We start from the raw sequence: 27,976 nt of genomic DNA on the forward strand, positions 1-27,976 counted from the left end.
GTCTTAACTAGACAGTTGAAACTTTCACGGTTTATGAGATACAGCCTGGTGACAGACAGACAGACAGACGGACAGAGGAGTCTTAGTAATGGGTCACGTTTTACCCTTTGGGTACGGAACCCTAAAAATCAAGCGAGCGTAGGTAGCGATACACCGAAATTAATTTGGCATGCGGATGATTGATATTCGTTTCCAATTAGTAGCCAGATCAATGATATGCCATTGCAAATAACGATCAAATACCTTGGTGTCGGGCCGATAATCTCCAATCAATATTAATGCGGGATGCCAGTATCATTGCGATTTTGCATTACCCTGACAACCCTGGTAAAATAACTCTTCTTCAGTTTCATAACTGCGGAGTGGGGACAATATAGTGTAACATATGCTGGAAGAGTGGGCAAAATGCCACTGGCCCACGGCCCAAGATGGTCTCAGGCCGAGATACTGTCACAGAATAACTAATAGTACTACCGTAAGCACTGGGCTGGAGGAACCTAATATTTATTGAAAAATGAAAGAGGACCTTTGTTCCGATGAATTCGCCACGCGCTTCTTGAGATGGTATACCTTAATTACGCCACTGGATCATGCCCATTCGCAGTGTCCCTTCATGTGAGATGGTAAAGTACGATATCTACGTCCTAAGTAAGTTGACCTCTGTTATATTATATAACCATTCATCATCTCAGCCGAAAGACGTCCACTGCTGGACAAAGGCCTCCCCCAAGGATCTCCACAACGAACGGTCATTCGCTGCCTTCAACCAACGGTTTACCGCGACTTTAACCAGAGCGTCGGTCCATCAAGTCTGGGGCCTTCCAACGCTGCGTCTTCCGGTACGTGGTCGCTACTCGAGAACGGTTTACTGATGTTTCGGCGAAAATTACTTGACAAACTTTCAGTTCCCAAACTATTTATCCCATATTTTTAGTTGGGCGAAATTTCATTTCGCAAATTTACATAATCCAACCTAACCAAACCCAACCCAGTACGTCATTTTCATTTCGCAAGTATGGGGTTGGGAAATGAAATGGTTGCGAAGTAAGGTTATGCCAACGATTGGTTTGCCAAATGAAACTTTGGCCAAAAGTTGGTTGCCAAGTGAAATTTGGCGAAATAAATTTCGCCAAAAAGGAAGTACACCCCATCTGCCCCATCGGCCATCGGTTCTGCGAGCAATATAACCTAAAGGACTGCCAATCCAATCTTGCCAATCAACTAACTTCAACTAAAGTCAAGATTGGTTTTTTTCGAGGTGGCGGTTGGTTAGATAGTGGTGTAATTGCCTCAAGAATTTGGGTGTCCTATCGTGGAGTGCGTAGAGGGGCAGACGATTGAAAGGCCAAGTGCCTTTTGACCGTGTCATATAGAGAATCATTGCGATTGGTCATCAAACTATATTTCAAGATCTCTCAATAAGTGTGGCCTAATATATACGCCTTACATTGTGTAGGTGACGTCTTAAGTAGAACTATAACCAGCTTCAAAGTATACGAGGTACTTGGATATTAAAACGTCATTGATATTCGTCACGGTTTTGTCGCTCGTAAGAATAACTTGTATACCCTATGAGGCTCCTTCCGGGCCCGGTTTGCGAACAAATGGGACGGGGCCGGGGCCGAAGAAAAGAGCAACTTTTTTGTTTGCGCTAACTACATTTTGGGAACAATGGTTTGCGGCTTTACATATCCCGCGATTTTGGCGGACATACAGAATAATGCAGATGCATAAACATAAAATATACATATTGCGCACTTAGACAATAAGTACCTATATTGGCAATAAGTATTGGTTTTACATATTGTAACATTGTTAGGGTTCCGTACCTCACAAAGAAAAAACGGAACCCTTATAGGATCACTCGTGCGTCTGTCTGTCTGTCTGTCCGTCTGTCACAGCCTATTTTCTCCGAAACTACTGGACCAATTAAGTTGAAATTTGGTATACATATGTAAGTTTGTGACCCAAAGACGGACATGTAACGTAAACAAATAAATTTTAAACATGGGGGCCACTTTTGGGGGGGTAAATGAGAAAAGTTTTTCAAACTATATCGTGTTATATATCAAATGAAAGAGCTCATTGTGAGAATCTTAAATTTTTTTTTAAATCATTTTAGGATAAATAATTTAGAAGTTATTCAAGAAAATATGCAAAAAACTGGGTCTAAAATTTTGAAAAACATACACAAAATAGATCTTTACCTATAGATTACAGGAAAACCTATTAGAAATTGCAGTCAAGCGTGAGTCGGACTTAATTACTTAGTTTTTGATCCGACCCCTACGGGTTTTTTAAAGACATTTCACTCACGTTTAACATAAAAAATACATTGTCTAAATTGTGTAATGTACGGAATCCTTGGAACTTGGAAGTCTTGGAACGCGAGTCCAACTCGCACTTGGCCGGTTTTTCAATGTTAAGCGAGGTTTAGACTAGCAAGAACTTGCATGCAATTTTCATTACATTGCAGTATCTGATCTAACTTTTGAATGCAGTTTACCTTAGTAGTCGGCAATGTAATGTAAATTGCATGCAAGTTCTTGCTAGTCTAAACCTCGCTTTAAGTTACGGCATTCATTAAGAGATTATGTTACTTATTGTTCCGTTTTCCCTTGAATGAATAAAATCCTGTCATATGAGAGTTCCCATTAGTTAGACCCACAATTCTCATCGTTCTCATCAATGTTATAGAAGTACGGGAAGGTACCATAAGTACGGGTAACTTCGTTTAGAAATATGGTCCGTATCTATTTTGAGAACTACAGTAGGCCGAGCACATGATTGACGCGACAGTATCTCGCCGCGAGATAGACTATCCGTCTTTTACTAACTGTATGAAATAAAGGGGGACGGGTAGTCTATGTCGCGGTGAGATACTCTCGCGCCAATCATGTGCTAGCCCGGCTGGTGGCCCAAAATAACGTGGATAAATAATTTTTAGTACAAATTTCTTACTGTTCTATACAAACTGTCATTAAAAACTACATTCATTTATCTAAAATAAAATGTATTATCTTCAAAATATTCTCCTTTAGCTTTGATACACAAACGCAAACGTTTGTTATTTATTAACAATATGCCGCATTGAAAATATATGCCAACGTATTTATGGGTCATTCTGTATTAACAAATTTTTACTCTTGCTTCTTCTTCTACAAACACCTTAAAGAGTCATATGAGAAATCGTATGCGTAGGCAGTAGGCATACAAATGTACACAATCTAGTCTTGTTTAGTATTATTGAACACCCGTCTTTAATTTATTGACTAATGGCAATAGAATTCGATAGATCTATTGTCGAAAGAGCACCTATTGTTGCCTGGACATCTGCCGGCGTGGGCAACGGCAATTCGTTGCGGCAGTTTACGTTTACACTCATCAGGTCAACTCTGCATCAAATCGATAAATAAATCAAACAATAAATCAAGCTATAAATGTACACCATTGCCTCAAAGGTATCCGAATTTGATGCTTGTTTTATAACGCATAAATCTTAAATTTACGGGGTTTTATGCGTAACTCATCTCGAGCTCGAGACAGCCACATAGGAAAAGCCACAATAATAGTTTATAATTACTTAGTTATAACACAATCTGACACTGTGAAAGGATTCGGGATGCCAAGACGATTCCTTACCAACGCCCTTGTATGTTTAAGTCATTTTTAATATAAGTAATAATCATAATCATTTATTTGCACATAAAAAGGGTTTTACATAGATATTATAAGTTACATGGTCTAGCCTTTTAAGCTGTTTTAGTTGTTTTATTTTTAATTGAATTATTAAATTATATGCATTATACGATAAATTATTAAATAAAATAAATGGTGACATTCGAGTCGATCTCGCATCTACATACATCGAGCATAAATCTGCAAATTTCTATCGACAGCGAAATTATTATTCGGATCAACTCCTAACGCCAAACGTTGGTTACGAACGAATGAAAACAAAAATGGTTTTTTAATTAAAAAAGCCAGGCTTTAACTGTAAAAGGTTCAATAGATAGATAAAACGTACACAAATTCTGCCTGTATTCCGTAATTTCCGTACCAAAACCTATATTAAAATTTGATTAAAATGTTTGTTATTAACTACTCACTGTACTTAGTTCACCAGTAAATTAAATACCTTGTTTACAAATTGATACAAACATAAAAAGAGTAGGTATTGTATTGAAGTGATACTTAACTCATCCGAGTCAGGAGTCGTAAAAGACAGCCGACTGGACAGTGTTTTAAAGAATTAATGCTGTCTACTCAGCTCTGAGGCCCTACTGCGAAATCGAAAATCGAAATTTCTTTATCTGCCTCTCTACATATCGCTCGAATATAGAAGGGCAGACAACAAAATTTCGATTTTCGGTTCTCGCGGTAGGCGCTCTGGAATATTTAATTTATATCACAAAATAAGATTAGCCTTCGTACCATTGATTAGCGCAGTAGGTTTTAATTGTTTTGACACAAATTGGGAAGTCGTTTCGAAATTAGGTAGCAATCTGAGATTCTGGCGCCCGATTAACATTATGAAAGATGAAAGGTTATAATTATATAATTTTGGTGAAACTTAGAACTTTACAGTCAGGCGATTTGCACTCAAAATATTGAAGTGGCTAAATTGTTTCCATTAGGCGGCTTCAGCCAGAGCGGCATGTACTTGTAGGTATCTACTATGTACCTCCCTTTTCATAATACATTTTACTAAGTTGCGCTGCGGTCTTTCTAATCAAATTGCGTTCTGCAGGAATATTAAACTGTAACATAACCACCCACCCAAACTGGAATATCTGGATAACATATGCAGTAAACCGGTGATCTCAGCACCAATAAAATCAAGGCTCGTATGATGCCGAATTACCTTTAGCATGACTTGGCATATCGATATACATAGATACAATATCTTCAAAGTGTCGAATAAATAATGCAGCCGCGCGGTCGAGTTTTCAATATTACCAAAGATAGCGCGAGTGCGGGCGAGTCCTGTTACTCCTGTTCTTGTGAAACTTGACCGAGATTCGTATTATGTGTAATCGGAGAGCGCACTTTTGCTGGTAAACATTGTCGACTCGCCTGCGTTCGGTAAACGACGGGAATGACACCCAGGGATCTCCAAAAGTTTCGAAAGTAAATTTCGGGTGAAACAGTTTTGTATTAACAATTTAATTTTTGCTGGCACATAGTTCCTTCTGGTTTACGTTCATTTATTTGTTTTAGGCATAAACAAATTTTCTGAGCTGGCATATTTCAACATCGGAATGTTCCTTTTGTATTCAATATTTACATAACATGTGCCCATTTTCGTTTCTAAATATCAATTATTTTATGCCCAATTGCCCACTACAAAAGTGCTCTTGTAAAATTTAGGTCGAAGACATTGTTTAAAGTAATGCTCCAGTGTTTCTTGTTAAAACTAAAATAATCAACTTGTCACTTGTCACACAACACTCATATTTGATTGGTAGGTAAACGTTATTGATGTAGACGCACTTATTTAAACTCCTTTTTTTGAGAAATCATTTCGGCGACAGGTGTTCGGCTCGTAGCTCAGGTAGAAACCGTCGTAATTGACCGACCCATCATTTCTTTTGTGATTCACTGTACGGTTTTCGACTAAACTTCAATTGGTATTTTTTGTTAATTTTGCTTAGAAGGCTGCAAACTTAAATAAAATTATACAATAAAAAAATATGCATATGCATATCCATATATTTTACATAGACATTATACATATTTTTTTTCATTTAATCTAAATTAATTCAGTGGGAAAGAGTTGATTATTTTCGAAAAAGAGCTTAGTTACATTACATTAAGTAAAATCTGACACTCCGTTCCTTTTGCTCGTTTTTCTTGAGGACTCCGAATAAAACTTTTGTCATCGGGCTTGGCCCAGCCCGTGCCTCTAACAGAATTTGAAAAATAAAAGTTCCTGTTAAGGAACAATACTTACTCAAGTTTCCGAAGTTCTCGGCCAGTGGAAGCCTTCTCGTAAAGCCTTTGCATAAATATACAACCCAACAAAAACAGCTGAACCATTTAATTCTATTAAGAGCAAGTAAAACGGTTGACTTTGTACATATAGAAATAATTATACTTTCTAACCGAACCTACCTACTTGTTTTCATTGTTCATGTCATAGGCGTGAGATTTTCTTGGGATTATGTTTAAAAAAAATGTTCTCTAAGACTGTAAAACTTCTTAGTTAGGGCGTCACTATTATATAAATTAACTAATAGTTATCGTTCTAATAATATATTCACAATTTAAAGTTGGGTAAAATAAATGGGTTTTCAAATAAGACTAAAAAGTGTCAGTAAACTTAAAACATTCTAAAGAAAAACATATATATGAAATGAAAATCTTTATTTTCAGGCAACTATTGGCCCATAGATAAATACCTTAAAACTAGCAAGTATACATATTATACAATATATCTTAAAAACTAAAACACACACTATGGCAGCGATGCACTTCGCAATTCGCAACCCCGCTGTGTCAGGTAGGGAGGTGTATAGGGATATTTGCTCAACTTATGTAATTAATATAATAACCTCGTTACATGGTATTTTCAAAGTCCCAGATAGTTAAGGCGCAGAAGATGAACTTCCTAGGCTAGCAAATATTTTTTCCCCTCACTAGCTCGGAAAGTTGTCGTTTATCCTCCAATACAAGCGGGGAAAAACGCGTTTTATCCACTAGTGGGGAAAGTAATTTGACCTTGGATGGAACGTGTTTAAGTAGCTTGACAGATAACAAAACTTGAAACGCTCATGATAATGGTTCGTTCGATATTAATTATCATTAAATAAATGGTTTGAGAATCTAATAAAAAATACCAAATTTAGCTTTGTTTCATGATTTTAAGTCATAAACCTTAAAATTCCATAAGAAACGTTTGTTTTTTTATAATGATGTTAAATATAATTCTGAACGCACAAGTTGAGTCGATGCAATTTCAAAACGCATCGTTGACATTTCATACATCAGAAATGTCAACATTGTCAAAATTTTTTTTACTTAAAACCTTTTCTCACCGACTCGCGTAAAAATAGTAAAAATACACAACTTCCAGAGTTTTCTGTTATAATATCGTAAAGAAATGAGTGATTCCAGTGATGAAGATGATCTAACGCCTGTGGATGTTGCACTTTCCTCACTATAGTGAGGTGAAAAGTTTTGTGTTACACACGGGCGCAAATGTATTTTACTTCTCGTGTGTTGAAACACTCGCTACGCTCAGGATTCTATAGGTGAACCACTCGCTTTGCTCGTGGTTCACCTATAGAATCCTTTCGCTTGCTCGTGTTTCAATTCTACACTCGCGGGTAAAATACAACTTTGCACCCTTGTATAACAAATAACTATTACTTGGACTCGGATCTGGAAAGTTCCTAGTAGGTAACCAGGTAATAAGTTACTGCTCTCGCATAAAACTTTTAACTTTACTTGCTAGATTTCGGTTCTGAATTGTAAAGTGAATCGCTCTAACGTTAATGTTTTTGCAGGATGCGGATGTGAACCGCACCTGGTTTCTGGTTTGACTTTTTTCGTCTGTTTTGGTTGAGGGATGCCGGAATTTATTCTTAGCAGGAATACTTGATTCTACGGGAGACTTGTCCTCTTATTTTACGAAACAGCAAAAAAATCTCCAATAGATAAAAACATTTTAACTCCAGAAAAGAGGATAGTAGGTAGCTAGTAAGGTTAAAATTGTTTAGAGTTCCAATCTCTATTAGTTTTGTAGTTTTATAATTTCAGTCTTAATTTTGGGTCATGTTTGCATTTGGTTTGCATTTTGCAGTCAACCCTCATTTAATAGCTTTCGGTGAAGTTGATATTGAAAACAACTGCAATTTGTTTGATTTATCTTTATTGTTATCGCGGTGACGTGAACAGTGAACACTGCGACACTGTGTTTCATTATATTCCAGACTCCGTAGAGACTTTAAGGCATAACGATAATGAGTTCTATTCATAGCAATGATTGCACTACTTCTTTCGTTGTCATTTTTGCACTGCTTCTATTTTAGCTACGTTTATATTCCTCCTATTTATTATTTCATTCTTTGCCTTTTTATTTATGAATTTACTCTCTTCAGTTTATTTGGTTTTTATCTCCCCTAAAGTCTTTAAATACCTACGTAAGTGTGTTTGTATATTTGCCATCAAAATTGTTGTATTTATTGTATTTGTAATATTGCTTAATGTTTTATATACTTTTGTTTGAAACGATTAAGTAATTAATTACCTTGTGATAAATTATGTAAAATAAAGAACTTATAAAAAAGCTATCGAATTCACTTGTTTATTTAAATCTTTATCAGAACACAATCGATGGTCATTCTTGCGCGGGGCATAATAAATGTTCGCAAATATGGTTGTTCATTTCATTACCACGAGCAATGAGCATACATGATGAGCCACAATCACGGGATGGCTCCGAAATACATTTACGAGAAGTTAAATATTTATTGGGTGAAACCGTGGTATTACATAGTTTGAATACATTGGCATAACCGAAAACATTATTTCCCAGTTACGGTTATGTTTCGATGGCGAAAAATATTTTTGTTCTTTCGTTTTTTTTCGATAAAAAGAGGGAACATGACGATACGGTGGATGGGTTCTAACTCTACACTATACCGTCAACTGGGGTGAATAGTGACGGCTGGGGTGAATAGGGACAAAACTTAAAATGTGATTTATTTAAAAAAAACACAAATTGTACCATTCGATTGAAATAATAGTAGATATATATGATACAATTTGTGTAGGTATTTGTTAAGTACACTGCCTTTTTTAAAGAAATTGTCAGGTAAATCACATTTTAAGTTTCGTCCCTATTCAACCGGGTTGACGGTACTTAATAAAAAAAAAAAAAATTATTCGTCAAGTCACTTGCCTCGACTCGACTTACCCTACGGCAGCAGTAAAGCAAATTAGAATTTCTAAATCACGAAATCGTTAAAGACAAATAGCGACATCGATTTAATATCATCTTAGCAGAGTGACCATATTATAACGGAGACATTGCTATCCAATAGGTACCATAACGTCAACCGAAAACGGTCCCTTGTAATTTTTAGTTTAATTCAAGCGCATTCCGCAGTTTATGTCTATTTCGGGGTGCTGACAGCGAGCGCATAATCAAAACGGGTGCAAGCGATAAGTGGCCGGCCTTCTTTCATCTCGCGCATGTGTGTGTTGCATGTTTACACCCGCAGCGCCCGCGCTGACCTGTTGTTCTTATTGCGTACCGACCACGGGCCTGCTGCTTGAGACAAACCGGTATAACTGTGGCATGAAGATCCGTTTCATTAATACGTAATCGGAGATCAAAATGTACACTGGTTTGTGAGGAAATAACGCGCATGTTAGTGACAGGAACACGGAGCATGGCGCGCCGCTGGCGCAGGCGTCTCCGCTGCAGATGCACTTCACATACAGGGATCGTGCTCTCGTGGGATTGTTATTTATGTATCGCCTGATAACATGTTTTTTTAGATTCCTTGTTATGCTTGATTAGTTTTAATGATAACAGTGACAGATGGCGCTTAAACTTATGCGAGTTACTGAAGTAGTAAAATATGAATCGGCAACCCGTTTTTGATTATTAATGACTTAATAATCGACTCTCAACTAAGCGACTAGTTTATCTACCTTGAACGGAAATAAACTTTCTCAATTCGCAAGTATTAAATTTATATTCATGCCTAGATGTCTAGGTTTTCCAAAGCATATCGCGTATTGTTTACAAAGCATTAACTATATCAACCTATAATATAATAATACTTAATAAATTCATAACTATTACAGTGGAACCTCGCTAACTCGAAGCTCGATAAGACGAAATCCTCGTTAACACGAAATAAAATGCTATTCCCTTCCCTTCCGAAAACCTCCATAACTCGAAATATTTAACCTCATTAAGACGAAGTAACCAATTTAAGGATTCCCTTCACGGGTATCCAGTACAAATTTTACCTTCATAATTCGAAATCTGAATGATGACCTCTGTAACTCAAAAAGACAGTATCATGTAGAAAAATCGTGAAAGTAGAACTAAATATAGACATTCAATGAAAACTATATCAGTTCAGATCAGTTGAGCTTTTACATGTTATGTAGGTAATACATAACATGTAAAAGCTTCAAATCACGATGGTTCAAAAGGTAGAGGGGGGAAGGACACATTTATTGTTCTTACGGAGCGATTATTTATTTTCGAAAATATTTACTTTATCAATCTATCCAATGACACCCCACAGCATAGGGTTAAAGCAAAAAAAAACCCCTATTTTTTTTACCACTTTCAGATTGATTGATTTATATACCTATCCGAACTTATCAAATTTCAGCTTTCTACCATTAACGATCACGGAGCAAAACCTCGGACGAACAGACAGACTACATAAGGGTTCTTAGTCGACTACGCGGAACCCTAAAAATGACGGAAGAAACCTTAATAATATTGGCTAGTGTGAAACCGAGAGGTTTCGATTCAAGATCACCCGTTACGACATACCTACGTTCAGGTGATTCGACTTCTGTACGTAGGTAAACAGCCGTTTCGTATACGGAGCTCGCGGCAGCCGAACGTGGACCTGGACAGCTGCCGAGAAATCCGTTTGTAGACGGGCGGCTGAACGTAGAACGTAGGTGTACAGCCTCCGCGACGACTGATCGGCTACCTAATGCATTCGGCTTTTTTCGATTCCGCGTCGACATATGTGGGGGAACCCTTAGATTAGAAATACATATAAGATATGATAGCAAACATGACCTTTTATAAAGATCTAAGTATGAAGAAAACTAACTTTTATACATATTTATTTTCTTTTTAAGCCAGTAAATATGTAAACCTGGGAAAAATGTAAACCAAATTGAGTTTTCTTATTTATATAACGACCTATCCACGAGTTTTCTTATTTAGTTACTTATTTGATAACAGGTCTGGCCTAGTGGCACAGAATAAGTAATAGTATTATCAAAACTGTAATAGATGTCATATATTAAAGAAAAAAACACAAATCAAAATATTTAATAAAATAATTGTTCCCAAACTTGTTAATAGTATTATCATTTATCATACTTGTGGGTAGTGACCCTGCCTATGAAGCCGATGGTCCCAGGTTCGAATCCCGGTAAGGGCATTTATTTGTGTGATGAACACAAACCACAGATATTTGTTACTGAGTCATGGATGTTTTCTATGTATACATATAATAAGTATTTATATAATATATGTATCGTCTGTGTACCCACAACACAAGTCTTCTTGAGCTTACCGTGGGGCTTAGTCAATTTGTGTAAAAAAAATGTCCTATAATATTTAATCTATATATATAAATGCACGTGTCCTGACTGATTGATTGACTGACTCATCATCATCAACCCAGAGCCGAAACTACAAATGCTATTATTTACATATTTTTACCGATTTTTCTTAGCAAGAGAAAATCATCGGGTACACAATAATAGATAGTTAAGTGGGCAAGTTATTTCCCCAGTGGCTGGACTGGGTCGACAAACTTGCTTGGCTAAGGGCGTCTGTCTGCTCAAAGGAGAATTCGTCGGTGATTAAACAACAGGCCACTAAGGGGGCGCTGGAGAGCTTTTTCGATTCTGGTCATATTCAAACTCAAACAGAAATTTTCCCCTAGGAATCGATTTAAAACTGTGTTTGCTATTTGGACACCACTGCATAAGATTAAAAACAAGAACGATACCTTCCTACCTACTTACTTATTTAACACTAACCTTTTAAAATTCTGAAGTAATTTGTGGTTGAGTCGCTTAACTTCAAATTCGGGTAAATCCAACTGTCAGATTATGCTATTTTGGTATTAAGAAAAGGTAATAAGGGTAACACAATTTAACACGGAGTAAAAAAAATTAAACATTAAATAAATGGTACGCACGCGGCGGGACTCTAACTCTTTTAGCACCTTGTAATTTTTCGAATAAATTAACATATTCAACCTATTTAACGTATTTTACGCGTTACTGTTTTTTAGACTGCCTGAGTTTCATATTTACCCTAAATGCCACTACAGAGTTACTGCGGCAAAATAACAACGATATTGGGTTTACACAGTTTACAGTCATTTCCGAACCGCCTGTACTACATAATTTTCAGCCGTTTATTTAGGTAGATTTTATCGTTTCGTTTTCCATTTAGTGCCATGCTGACAACTAATCGATTTCCCGTTACATGAGTTGAAAACTGACCGACGCATACAGAAATTACGGACAATACAACATTGTTATCGTTTGTGAAGGTGTTTGCCTTAGTTTCTCTTCCTGTTTGAACGATGCAGCAACGTATCTCTAGTTATTTACACTTTTACAGACTAATTACGTAGTTTAAAGTTTTTGTAATGAAAACATTTTTGTAAAAAAATATTGCCGCTTCTAAATTTTTTATTTACATAGTCATCGACAGCTAATCATCCAGAATCCAGACCCCTTTAAGAAATCTATAAAAGCTTGATGTGGTTGCAATGTAATTTTTCATGGTCGATTTATGCTTAAACAATCATTCTAACCGCAATCAAGAACACATACCTACTTAGCTGCGTACATAATGCCTGGCCTTGGAGGAACACGAGGGTTGCACTGCACTAGACGGCACGTGCGTTCAGTGAAATGATAATGATAGAGTAGCCAGAGGGGAGGCATAATCAACTGAATTACTAATTCAAGTCATTGCGCTTTACTCTGAGTAAATAGCCCTTTTAAGCCACCCTTTGCCCTTTATTTGTAAGTACATGCTCAAGGGTATTTCAAGGACGTTTTATAAAAAATATTATGAACTTATTGTTGCGAGGAACGCTTAAATTAATTTCTAAAGAGCTGTTGAAATGACCACGCTGAAAGGGTAATACCAGAAGTTAATTATAAAGTCGTGTTGTTCGCATTTAAAGGTTAATTGGTATAAAGGTTAAAGGGCTGCCTTGTCCCAGTTATTGACAAGTTTTGTAAAATTTCGGTGGTTCTTGTTTATTTTGCACGCGAAACTTATTAGGGGTGGAATATTTGATAAATAAACCAGCCAATTGCGTCCGCACAATATTTTCGTCTTTTAGAGCGATTATTTATTAAAAGTATTCATAAAATTAAAAAAAACACAATTAGCAACCTTAATATTATTATTATTATTATTATTTTCAAAGTCGTATCGAATAGTGCACTACACGTTGACTTTTGCTCCATTATTTTCTTTTTTATGAAGTAGGTACCCCTTGTTTCTAAACTATGTAGCGGCTTACGTAATACACCTACGTTGCAAAATTCACTAAAATGTACCTTATACCAAAGATAAGTATATGTAACTCTGTATAAGATAAGTATAGTCTAAGGAAAAAACGTGCCTAGGAATATCAAGAAAAAATTATACTCGAATAGATGGCGCCACACCTTTGGCCTATACTCTCTCTGGTAGATGGCCTTGGCGACACCGTTTGATATTTAACAATTTTAACACATATCAGTGCAAGAACATGGGTCAATGTCATATGGCGTTCTAAAAACCGGACAAGTGCGTGTCGGACTCGCCCACCTAGGGTTCCGTACTTTTTAGTATTTGTTGTTATAGCGGCAACAGAAATACATCATCTGTGAAAATTTCAAATGTCTAGCTATCACGGTTCATGAAATACAGCCTGGTGACAGACAGACGGACAGACGGACAGCGGAGTCTTAGTAATAGGGTCCCGTTTTGACCCTTTGGGTACGGAACCCTAAAAAACATTTATCCATATACATACATATTTGACATTTTTTGGTATTTTTTTATACATTTTCATTTTGAGTTTTAATCCTGGGTTTAAATTTACTCTGACAAAATAACCCTTTATACTATCTTTGCTTATACTTTCCGAGTAAAATGTATGTGACATTGGGACATTTGGGACGGGACGGACAGACGGACATGAGTCATGACAAAACTATAAGGGTTCCGTTTTTGCCATTTTGACTACGTAACCTTAAAATCCCACTTAAACTAGTTTTATGCTTTTCAAATCAGTTATGGGCATTTATTTATATTTGCACAATGTCAAGCGGGCGTTACATAATAGAACGAGGAGAGAAATAATAAGAAATATATTTTTAACTAAGTACAAAACTCTCGTGAGACTGAAATAAGAGAGAATGAGTGAGGTAATAAGAAAAATAACAATTAAGAATATTCTATCTTTTGCGCCTATTAAGTTCTTTCTTGTCAACTTATTTTTGATCTACTGTTTTATGCACGTTTTATGGCTCCTCAGGCTAAGCTAGGTTTTATTTGTAGAAAATGGAGACAAATTTAACGAAATAGAAACTAATTGGCGCCTTAGAATTGTTTGTTTAAGTAGTAGCTCTTATAGCGTTTTCACATTGCCCAATCCGATATTATGGGATGTCGGATGACCCTTGGAGAAACACAGTTAGAACTAGAACTGCTAGAAGCTGCCCTATTGCATCAAGTCCTTTTATTTTCGCATTAACGCTTTCTTATGAACAACAAACAATATTATAATATAAAAATGCGCTTTTTTACTTTCTGCTTCTTTGCAGACGACTAGAAAGAACGCGGATACGAATCCGCGCGACATACAAGATCGGATCGGACAATGTGAAAACGGTCTTAAGATATATTATTTCGCCTTTAAACTAGCACGACACGAGCTCGCACTCTGCATGTCATCAAATTTCCAAATGAATCCTTTTGAATCCGCTGCCAGCGGCGGTTGCTATTTCTCGTATCCGGAAAACCTATTTCAATATAACTTTGCGGTTCATAAAAACTTTACGGACGGAGTATGACCAAATGTGCCATTCACGTCGTATGTGACCACAAAATTCGTCAAGTATAATTGGGTCAGTAAAGTGGTGGAAGGTCGAGGGTGGGGGCGGGTTGTGTTACTCCGCGTTGCGTACGAATGGGTATATTGCCCGCTATTATTACAACACTACATTCCGCACTGGGAACTTTATGGAAATGCGACTCACGACCCCTTTGGCAAAAGAAACTTGGCCACGTTTTGCTTACTCATCTTATTGAACCCAGCAATATCAGAGTTATAAGTAATACCGACAGAAAGTACTAGCAGCTCGTGTTTTCCTTTTTATAAAATACTAGGCACGTCCTTGCTTAGGTATTATTTATTATGTGCTTAGGTACCGGTCCACTTTATTTGAATTGCAGAACTTGAGTAGCAAATACTGTAATGTGACTTGATGCGATAGGTACTGTCATATTTTTATGTCATATTTGCATAATGTATGTAATTGGTATCAACGAAAACGGATCACATTGTACGGAAGTTCTAAACAAAGTGACACATTTTATACAAGCTGTATCCTAGGGATAACGTTAAAGAAAATTCGTCGCGTACCAACTCATTTTTAAGTCTTTTATATTCTCGTAAACTCCAAGCGCCCCTCATCTGCTACAAATTTCGTTCAATAACAAAGTGCACTGCTCATTGTAGGATATAGCAAGGGACCGTAAGAACGGTAATAAAATCTGATTAGAGTTGATCATAAATCTTTTTTTTTTTTTCATTATCTCGCGTGGCGGCGAGTCGGCCGGGAGACAGCGCCCAAATCCCCCATGTTTTGACACACATACCCGCCGTATTTATGACACAGCTCGGTTTTACTCAACTGACATGAGAGTTATGAAGTCTACATGTGTGTTTAGGAGATTGAATTGCTTTACGCAATGTAAATCTATGTTTTGGCATTTAATCGTTGATACAAGTTAGTTTAAAATAAATTGACATTACTTGGGTACAGTCACCGGCAACAATATGTTACTTTTCGAAGGCCTCAAAAATATATGACACGTTCTTATGCGCTGTTATAATTTTCATTATATTGCAGTATCTGATCAAACTTTTGAATGCAGTTTACCTTAATAGCCGGCAATGTAACGTAAATTGCATGCAAGTTCTTGCTAGTCTAAACCTCGCTTTATACCTTTACAAATACATAAGATCGTGTTAGATATAGACCAGACTGCTGTAAATGGACGGCACCCAATGCTAACGCTTGCCTATATCATGTATAGCTCTTTATATATAGGTACAGTTAGCATAAAAAATAGCGGATCAGACTAATATGCGTCATAAGTGTCTATCATTCTCTAACAGCTTAACAAAAATATATGTGTAGAAAAATTAGACTAGATACTTTTGAATGCCAACTGAAGATATAATTATATTTCTACTCGTATTGCGAAAAATATTCCAGGGTGATAGATGCTGTTGGCGCTTTATTTCATCCCCTATTATTGATGCTGACTGTACTAATATATGTACATATATAGAGACAGTGCGTAAATGTGTTTATTTGTCCGGGTTAATTTATAACCGAAAAACTTGACGGCGTTGAGCTTATACATACATACAATATTGTTGGATTCGTTTCAATTGTAGAAGTAAACAGTCTTTCAACTTAGGTAATCTCGTTTCCGTTGATGGTTGCTATTGCCGCTAAGCTTTCAAAGCTTCGATAATATAGCGATACTACGAAAAGATATAAATCGATTGTACCTATCTTACATTCGTAATCAATACGGATCGGCTGCATTGAGCATTCACGTCGCCTTTGCTATGAGTAATAGTTAAATTCAGTTACGATATCCGTGTGAACCAAGTTACGTTTATAGTTCTCTAAACGTGTCGGAAGTCTAAACGGTTTCTCTCCAGCATGTGTATTTACAAATTGTTCTTGCCTATTACGAGACTGAGAACTGTCCAAAATAAGAGGTTTGCTGGATTGCAATGCGCTTGGTATGCCTAAAAGTGCTATTCCTATCTCATTCCCCGCGAAAAAGTAGTCCCATCGCATAGGTTCGAAAATCCAAATTTATGATAATTTTTCTGCTGCCACTTCAATAATGAAAATAAACGATAAATATAATTTTCGAATTCCGAAGCTTACGGATTCGAACGCTCAGGCAAACCAGTATAATAAGTGCGCACGATTATCCATACCTGTTACTGACCAGGTCACAGCTAAACTAGTTCGCTTGAGAATTTAACTCGCATTGCGCCCGATAAACAGGTAACACTGTATAGTAAGTCAGCATGTGGCATCGTGACTTGTGATGCGAGTCATCTCCGGACGGCCCTATTACAGTTATTTTGCTGAATCACGCTCGCCGATGCGCACCCTACGGCAATCAGTGACATAACGCGAAATTTTTAATGGTGACTATGAATATTCTTCACCATTTTGTAACTACTGGGCTTTTAATTGACTACTATTATTACAACTAACGTAAAATTACAGTGATTAATCTATGTCGTTTATTCGCACTGGGGTCCTATGGACTCATCAGCCTCACCAGGATGATAAATATATTACTAATATAAGTATAGTGTAGTTGCCTAGCATAATTACCTATTTATATGACTACCCCCCGAAGTCCCCCGCCGCGTCTGTGTGTTTGTGCGTATGTATGTTCGCGATAAACTCAAAAACTACTGAACAGATTTTGATGCGGATTTCACCTATCAATAGAGTGATTGTTAAGGAAGGGTTATATCTGTATACTTCATTTGTTGAGTTTTGTGTAACCCGGGCGAAGTCGGGGCGGGTCGCTAGTTCTTACTATAAGGTAGCCATTGGGACCACGTACTTACATTGTACTGCGCTTTGGTACTTCGATAGTTATTATTTGACATCAAACTAATTCTTTAATTTCACTTAACCATTAAGATTCATGTTTGTATAAAATTACGATAATGCATATGTTACATAAATATGTGTGCTTTTCTATACAATTAATATTATAACTGCTATAAAGAACATTTCTGTATGTTCTAGCCTACATTTTTACGATTTCATCATCTTTAACATAAATAAATAAATAAATGAAAGCGGCGAAACTCATCCAATAATGTTCATTTCATAGCAAGCCAGATAAGCTTGGATCAAAAGCTCTTTCCAGTAAATGATTGTTCGGTACTGTAATAATCCTTTTATTAATGTTATGTCAAGCCCATATAGGCTAACAAGTTATCGCGACCCAATCTGTCGTCCCCACTAACCCCCATTTTCGCTTCCTGTCTACCTAATAGAGTAAAATTAATGAATGTTTGACAGCCGGTCTATTTGTTTCCATAAAGTGTGGAAATATTTCTTAGTGTCGCAAGAGATAGGTAAATATCAAAGAATGGTAATATCCATATAAAGTAGCGTACCTCATATTTTTGTTCACTTAGAAAGGTCCTAGGCCAGTCCGGCCTATGACAACACAATGTTATTATTTCAACTTCCATAGAGAGGATTAGATAGCGTTGCGCTATTTATCTCTCTGTGCCTGAGATCTCTGTTGAGGTCAGGGTGGCGCACGCAACCAGTCTCTTAACAATCCTTACTATCTTTTGATCTCTGGTCCCGCTCATAGCAGCACTGCAGTGATTAGAGTGGCATGTCTCTGGTTCCGGCAAGCGGGTCTGCCGACGGTTGTCGCCGGATGCGCCGGAACATGGAAAGCATTTTAAGCGTTGGTCCTAAAACGGGCCGGCCATTGTTCCATTTTATTTTGAGCACGACCTATCGATCCCTCTAGATATCCATTACAGAATGAAAGATTTAATCGGCCCGTCTGACGATTCAACTCGAAATTATATCCCATACTCTGTCACTCTTTCAAATCCCTGTTTAGCGCTATTTTCAAAAAAATTGACGTTTTATAGATGCCATAGGCATGCCACTTATACACAAACGTTTGTGTCGTAAACCATTTACACCATGATGTAGGTATATTATATATATGTATTGTAAGTATGTGGTTGTTTAGTACTAGATTAAATCGGGACTATTTTCTATCTGAGGTTAGTCAGAAAGTACCGGGTTGTGTTGTCTAGACATTTGTTATTTGTGAGTTATTTGTTATATTGTTTTCGTAACTACATACCTCAATTATATGCTGCTTTGCGTACGAGGTTTAGAAGTAGCGATTTATTAGGAACCACAAACGATCCCAAAATTTTCCAGGTGTATAAATTCAAACATGCCCCCTTAAATATTCAATGTGGTTAAAGACAAGCTATCACCAGTTTCACCGTATTTAATGTCGTCATAAGAAATACCTACAAGAAATCTACTATATCGACTTTTTTAAATTATTTAATTTTCTACTGCCAGATGTTGTTACTTACCTCTTTTCCTAGAAAACTATCTGTGAGCGAGGCAGCGGTGGCGTAAGCCGGCATGTATGGGGTTCAACGATGTCGGCATGTGCCCCACATTGTCGCGCCGAGTTTCGTTGGCGCCGCTCTCCGGGGGGATTATCCCCAAATTATCCCCCCTGATACATGTCACGTAAGAGTTTTTACCCTACACGAATGCTTGACATCATTTTTGTAGCTTGTCGGTCGTTCGAATATGACATGCCGCCCGTAAATTAAATAGTATCGATTGTCGCCATTGTCGGGCACAGCGAATCGATGTATAATGGGTGCTTTAAAAATATTTACATTGGAATGGGTGGATTATGATTTTATCATATTATGCGATGGAGTTTAAGATACGTAGTAAAAGTTATACCTATACGAGTTTCAGAAATGTACAACGGCTGCCCTCGAAATAGGTTTCAATTACCCCAAAACACTGAAAATAAATTTCAGGTCATTCCTGTAACTGCAACCCGTGCCGACATCTATGCGATTCTGCAATGTATGAAAATGACCAAAAAAATTTTTTTCTATTTTTTTTTATACCAACCGCATATGCCTACTACTGCCGTATAAACATTATTTCACAAAAAAAATATCGCTGCGGACAGAAAACTAACAAAAAATTATCAACTCACTGTCTGGACGAATTTCAGATGCGTCGGCACGGGTTCCTGTTACAGGAATGATGTTTTTTTTTGTAGATGTTATGTATCTTCATATTTAGAGGGTGTGCGTTGTTGCTTCATATTCGGGAAAAAGTTATCTCTTCTAAAATGTTTATATCCTCGTAGGTATTAGTTATTCTGTATGAAGGGAACCAATACGGTCGCATTATTGGGTTGTTTGTCCGCATTTTTGTTAGTCAATATTTGGTTTTTCTCAGGAACGCGTAACTTTTCAGGATTGCCATAAAACAAACCTAACCTATAACCTATCTATAGTTATAGGATAACCTTACGAAAATCCTGAACAGTAACGGTTTCAGATTTCAGATTCTGGATTTCAAAGACAAAGCTTCGCAAAATGCCATCAAAGAATGCCCTTCTCCTGTCGGCTGTTGTTTTGGCTTAGCCCGAGCTTACTTGGATTTCTTGGTCACTTATCCCATTTAGAGAAACTTTGAATTCCACTTTCGAGTCTTTCGAACCGAATGGAATGCTGACAGCGCAAAGGCCGGATAGGTTAAGTTTATCAAGGCTAATTTTTGTTGCACCGGAGTAAAACGCCGTTTTGCAAAACGGCAGTGCTCAAAGGTTTTAAAAACCATTTGAATTTAATCGTAGTCTGCGAGCCTCGTGTGTCTCAACGGTAAAATACTGCTCTCATCCGCCGCTACCGGCTTTTATTGCATTACGTAGCGATGCAATTTTAACTCCATTAATCTTTTCAGAGTTGTTTCGGCGCTCCATTCCCAACTTCTGCTTTCCGCGTACCTACATAATTTCTAAGTCATATTAATTTTCACAGTATTCCGCGAGGTAAAATTGTTTATCATATTTCTGGATACCGTTTTGTTGTATTATTCAAGTGTTGGGAGCTTCCGGCACGGCATGGTTTGTAACGGGTTAAACATCCGATGATCCGCCAATTAAAAGTTTCACAATGTTTCTTCGGTATCGGTCACGTGGGAGTCCAGCCAATAAAGTGGGCCATTACACAAGATTTATAATAGCGCTAAAGTTAACGAGTCGCCCACCATTCAAGACACGCACTGTTGCCACCTTGTTTTTAGAAAAATATCTCTAACTTTCAGAAACAGCTGGCATTAAGAGCTCGTGAAATTCAACGTTCCTATAACTTTCCATGAAAATTTTGCAAGTTTTGTCGGCTCCAATGGATTAACGTTATTTCAAAGTAGGTAGGTATTATTCTTAAATGGTCGTCTGAACTTAAACGCTTCGCCATTTAGGTATAAGTATGTTGGCATAATATTTATGTTTAAGCAAAGCAAGGAAATACGAGACACAATGTGAAAATATCAAGCAAAATCTTATTGTTTACCTACTATCACAGCAATTACAAGTCGCCTTAAACACAATGGGATTGGTACCTTTTCTCTGAAAACGTCAAATGTAATAGTTTGCATGTATGGCAGGCAGGACGGAGTACCTAGCTAAAACAGTATCAGCTACACCACCTGTGCAGATAACACTAAAATGGCTTGTGTTTCTCACCACACATACTTAGATCCAGGCGAGTAGTTAAAACTTTTGTGGCATCCAACAAACTTGTTCTGTAGCGTAGAATGTCAGTTAAAAGTTCAAACTTGTATCCTCTTGTGCTGCCGTAATCAGTACAACAACTAGCGCTATTTTATACCAAGCTTGCGATAAACTCACCGAGCTCCATGATAGGCCGCGAACTGCCTTAAAGAAACAGCACCACAGGGAAATCTACTCGTACAATATTAGCGGATCTCATTAATTTTTACACAAGCTCTTCAAGAAATTGTTTAAAAAAATACTAATTAAAACAAATTACCTACTCATAACCTCCCAAAACCAATGGACGAAAGTTTTTTTTTACAAGATAGGTTATATATTTATTTAATATAATTGGTTAATTTATGTGTTACATTTCTTCACTACCCAAAGGTTGTCTGGAAGAGATCGCTCTTTAGCGATAAGGCCGCCTGTTGCCTCTGTCTTCATGTATTATTTGTGTTTCCATGTATATTTATTCTGAGGTTGTGCAATAAAGAGGATTTGTATTGTATTGTATTGTATATTTAGGACAAAAAAGTCCTTGTTCCATGCCAGTAGAAAACATTTTGACGTTAGGAAACATTAAAACAAGGTGTAGCGTTTTCCTGGGCGTTTTGCAGGTGATTCGTAGTTAATCATTGGTCGTGAGGCCCGAACTTCATTATGCGGAACCATTAATCGCCTCCAATGCGAAGCGAGCGAGCGTTGCGCGTGCCCCGACATTAAACAGTCCCTTTTGTTGGTAAAACGCTGGACGATTAAAGCGGCGGCTCTCATTGTGGTTGCTGCTTTATATGTACGAATGTTTGCCGCTTAGTCGGCGACTAACAATCCTTACTCAAAGACGGTCTCCGATCTTTGTTACTACTTTGTTCTTAAGCCAAATCGGGCTACTTACTTCACGCTTCATGCTGTTGGGCCTTTCTTTTTAGGGCAACCCTTAATCTGATGGAATTGTAGTAAATTAACAACATTATCTTAAGCTTCTGAAGTGTGCCTTGTCACGTAGCCGACGTTGAAACAATACTTAACCTAATATTATAATTATTTTCTAAAACATAACGCGTAGCAATTCAAAATGTGCCATAATTTCGTATGGCAAAGAACTTGCGCGTAACTTTTATTTTAAACGTCTAAGCTGTGTAATTTATGATCAGGAAACTGTCTCTTTACACAGAATTGCTCTAATGTTTTTATTTGTTATCTAATGTCCTTATTTTAAGACTAGAATAGCTCAAAATAGGTTCTAAGTTATAAAATGATTATTTATTGGTGACATTACTATTCCATTTTCTGCTTACAAATAGCCTATTTCAATTTGCACTAAATAAGTAAGACTACATTAATTTGAAGTTTGAACACGCGATTTAATTATAACTTTTAAACAGTGTTAACAGTTCCCAGTTCATTTCATGGTGAGAATGCATGTCCAACATCATCAAATGGGGACATTGGAGCCCAGTTGAGTGTGAAATTGTTGACCTCAATCGTTTTAGTTCCGAAGCAATTTTGTTATTCGAAAAATGTATTCCTTTAAAATTATACACCTAACTTTCGAGATCAGTTGAGAGTTAACCTTCAGCTGCGCAACAATCTACTGCGACAGGCAACTGATTTAGTGCAAACTAGAACTGGTTTAGGTAAACCGTAGTTTCGTTGCTGAAGGACGTGTACCTAAGCGAAATAATATGGTGCCGCGCTGTCTAGGATCGCGGCGCGGCGCGCCTCTCGCTTGCCAGAGGGCCTAGCCAAGATAACAATCGTTTGTGTCGTAGCGAACGAAACTCTATCTGTATCTCTATCAGTCTTCCTTATTAGTGCGATAGAGAGACAGACAGCGTTTCGTTCGATACGTCGCAAACGATTGTCTTCTTGGCTATTAGGCCACCATCTTACCAAACGCAGCATAGAAAAGGCCCTAAAGCCTGGTTCAAAATGTATTTTTTTTTTATAATTATAAATAAATAAATAATTTCTTTAATCAGACACAGTGTTCCAAACAAATTTGGAACACTTAGCTACTGAAAAGCTAGGTTATTTAGACTAAAAAAAATACCATATTTAAAAAATAAACATCCCCTGAACCTGAATGGGGGGTTTATTAGTGCAGACATCCAATGTCTTTGCAAAAGACTATCTGGCCCACGGAGTACTAGTTTATTAATTCGTGATCTGGCCTGTCCACTAACATATTAGTATGCTGTTGGCACTACCCTGTATTCTGAATCTGATGGAAATCATTGAAGGTGTTGAGGGCTCTCTGAGTATAACTAAAGGGGCCCACTGATTATCAGTCCGCCGGACGATATCAGCTTGGTGTTATGAAACGGTTATAAATATGATATGTTAGTTCTTCTTTTTCGGAAATGTCACTATTGACAGCTGACAACAACAACTACTACTAAACTACTGACAGGTACCTATTCTTGTGTTTTCAACTGTCTTTTACTAAGTTTTTATGTCTCTTGTACACGTAATTTCCGTAGCTATTGTTATTTTTTTCTTTTTTATCTGATACTCGCATTCTATATCAATAAACTATTGAATAAAGGCCCTCCGGTTTCGAAGAACGTAGATATTAAATAAAGCCCACGCTGCGAGACATAAAATATGTATGAAATTGGTAGCGAAAGGGGTTTGGTACGACGACAACCACTATCAAGTATTTTAATTAGTAATTTTTGTTTGCACGGTTACTTTGCTAACCTGTCTATGCTTAGCCTTAGGAGCAGATCTGCTCCATATATATTCAACTTAAACATGAAGTTGTCACGATTGCTATTTAAATTTTTGACATGCGCATACGAAAGGTTAAATATTACTGCCATAATTAGACTTATGAAATAAATAATATATATGCTATCTACCAACGACCGGTCTGGCCTATGAATGAAGCCGATGGTCCTGGGTTCGAATCCCGGTAAGGGCATTTATTTGTGTGATGAACACAGATATTTGCTCCTATAAGTCATGGGTGTTTTTTATGTATATAAGTATGTGTTTACCTGTATACGTACTCGTATGTATATCGTCGCCTAGTACAGTCAAGGGCATAAATATATACCTATACATTCTCAAAGTTTCAAAAATATGTGTACGCTCTTACACCTTAGACAATAAAGTCATGTTCACATATTTTTGAGCCATTTGTCTGGATCGATATTTTTGCCTTCGACTGTACCCATAGTACAAGCTTCGGTTAATTTGGGGCTAGGTCGATGTGTATAAGATTGTCCCCAAATATTTATTTTATTTTTATTTATCTATACGCTCTAATTGAGCACGTTTTCAGACGAAATATTAAACGAACGAATGTAAATATACCTTAATATCAAAATTTTAACAAAATTGCTGGTGCGTGACGCGGTCGGATTAACTAGCGAATAAACTTTGAAATGGCAAATTCATACCTACTACAGTATTTGTTTGATATTCAACTAAAAGTTTTTTTTTATAATTCATTCTTTTGTTTTTTTAATCTACGAGGCCAAACTGCATTTCAATATTTCACGTTTAGAATAAAAGTATGAAATTTTGTACTTTAAAAGTACGTATGTATATCCATAACAAGTATGGAATGAGTCCAATGGTCAGTCCAACAAACGCCAACATATATTTTCTAGATACGGATGTAAAGTTTTATGACGTTGTTCCTTTTATACATTGTCGATAAAATTTGTAGGAACTCCGACCAAACGTCGGTGTTTTATTACATCAATGTACCTATTAATTTAAGGCAGTTAAGTTCCGTAGGGAAACGAAATATTACGTAAGATCTCGCAATTGAGCATGAGCTTACTTTGTTTATTTAAATAATAAATATATCACATGAATTAACAGCTTAGATACCCGTTGTAAATGATTGAGCACCAGTTATAAGCATTTGTAAAATGTAAATAACAATAAGACATTTGATCGCCAATTAATCCATGGCAAGGTAACTTTTATACCAAAAAGTCTAAATATAAAAGACAACTTGTATACAAACATTAGTCCCAAAGCTAAGACGGTGCGTAAGCCTAAACAAATAAAATCAATGAATAAAGTGAATTAAGTCTAGGAACGTCTCTTGTGAACATTTCACAGACAACTCAGTCTTAACTTTAAAACGGAGCGACGACGTTAGCAAAACTTCTGACACTATTTTCTGCTAAGTTCGACTTTGATTGGGTAGGAGAGCTCCACAGTTTGAAACACAAGTTTCCGTAGAGAGAAGAAATCATTATAATGAAATTCACTTCAAGTCAAGACGAAGAAAAAAGTATGCGCAATATTAGACTGAAAATATTTGAACATAAAGCAAGAGCCAACCTAAATTAATCACAGCGGTACTAACGCATAGTTCCATCCTTTGTAACTTTCTGATATCGTAAAGTTCTAGCGGAATGTTAGAATTCTTTACGTTTACTACTTATAGTATCTATCGAAGAAAAGGGTATTGTTATTTTGAGGTATCTATTTATGTGAGTAGGTATGTATGTATATCTATTAATTTGGCAAGTCTAGTGGCCTAGACAGCCCGACGGATTTAAATATGAGAATTGTGAGATGAATTAGATTTGTCTGTGCGGCCACTTACATATGTACTTATCAGCTTTCGTTTTTTTAATATTGTCTTCGGTTACCGCTATAGTTACTCATACATTTATGTATTATAAATTCAATATACGCGATATAATCCGTTTTCATAGTTTTATTTCATTTCGTTTTTTTATTTTATTTTTCATAGATGGAAATTTATTTTTAAGGTGGTAGGATAGAAACATTAATTCCAGCCAGCCAAAAAAGTAAGCAAGTATATATTTACCTATATTCCCAACGGGATAGGTAGTCGGGGCAATCGGGATAGCACGTTACGAGTAGGAAGTGTATTTGGCGGATCAGCAGAGTAATGTATTATTTACTGGTACCTTAGTCCCCAAATTATTGCCTGCTTCAATTATTATTAGGTAAAGAAAGTACTTACATTTAAGGTTTTACATACAGAAATTAGTTCTGTTATCATGTTATAATGTTTATATATTTATACCTAACGGGATAGACAATCGGGATAGCACGTTACGAGAAGTATACTGTGGGAGTCCCCGAAGTATCGCCTGCTTAAATTGTTACTTAGTAAAGTACTTACATTTAGGGTTTTGCATACATAAATTAATTCTGTTATCATGTTATACTGTTTAAATATAAGTATATACAACTTAAATTATAAAAACCTAGTAATAATTGTGAAGTGTAACATATTTCCCTGACTTGACACAGGCTTGTAATAAAATTTCCTTAGAGAGAAGCGAGCATTTCCTTTATACATTTTTGGCGTTTCATGATATTTTTCAAATGTACCTAGGTACTTTAAGTATAAAATAACAATATTTTAACAAGCTGCCAATCTTAACTAAAGAGTACGAGTGAACACATACGTCAATATTTTGTTTTTGATAACGTCAAAATTGCCTCGAAAATGTAATGTGAAACATGGTTTGTCAATAAAATTATCTACCTACTATAAGTGAACGTTGTATTTCGCACAATTTCGTACATTTTTGTAGGCACGTAATATGACAGCCAAGTTTCGCGCTGATTACTTTATCCATGACCCTGGAAAAGTTGCCCGTGGGCCCGTGGGAGTTGTTGCTGCGTACTGCCGACAAAATTACTTTTACCACATATCTCTCATAATTCGCTTACCTTTTTTTTTGCAATAACATTTTGTTGGCAAATTACAGCGCTATTTCTATTTTGTTAACAAAGAATATTTATTCCCTGATAAAATAACGAAATTCTCTTACTCTTTTTACCTATTATTGTAGGTAATTAATATAACATTTGTAACCAAAATTTACTTCATTCCTTCTATCTACCCCCTATTGAGGTACCTATCAGCACGTACATATCATGAATGTGTCTTCCTGAGTTATGTTATGACCTATTTATATATTACATCCTAAAACCCTCGTCTCGATTAAAATCACAATGTTTTTTGAGTGCGTGAGCGATCTTCAAGGTTAGGTATATCAAAATAAAATCAAAACCGTAACAAGTTGTTAAATCTGGATCGGGCCCCTGTTATTCGATGCGCGATCAGGCCCCTATTTCACCACGGTGACAGGTGCGACAATTGGCGAAATCACTATTACTGACGTCACAGGCCTCTTTAGGCTACGGTAACCGCTTACCATCGGGCGGGCCGAATTCCTGTTTGCTACCATCATTGTATTATTTAAAAAAAACTTTATTACCTACATCGGCAAAAAACAGGTAATACATCATCTGTGAAAATTTCAACTGTCTAGCTATCACGGTTCATGAGATACAGCCTGGTGCATTTCCGACGGACAGACAGACAGACAGCGAAGTCTTAGTAATAGGGTCTCGTTTTAACCCTTTGGGAACGGAACCCTAAAAAGATCTAGATTTTTCTTATTCGAAGGATTTCTTATATGATATATGGTATTTATTTAAAATAAACAGTTTACCGAACTTAAAGGGCGGTTGTTTGTAAGTTGAATATTCCGTAAAGAAAAGTGGCGCGAGGCTTCGATGTAATGAGGCGCCACGTCGGCGTCGTGTAATCACGATTAAGCTCAGTTG

The 27,976-nt window shown here is 36.8% G+C and overlaps 1 protein-coding gene across 2 annotated transcripts in view; it reads left to right on the forward strand.

The window, feature by feature from the left end:
* Positions 1-27,976, forward strand: part of LOC134742437 (transmembrane protein 132E) — a 121,805-nt gene that overhangs the window by 1,323 nt on the left and 92,506 nt on the right. The gene's annotated exons all lie outside the window — the stretch shown is intronic.

Source organism: Cydia strobilella, chromosome 6 (assembly GCF_947568885.1).
Source record: "Cydia strobilella chromosome 6, ilCydStro3.1, whole genome shotgun sequence".
NCBI lineage: Eukaryota > Metazoa > Arthropoda > Insecta > Lepidoptera > Tortricidae > Cydia > Cydia strobilella.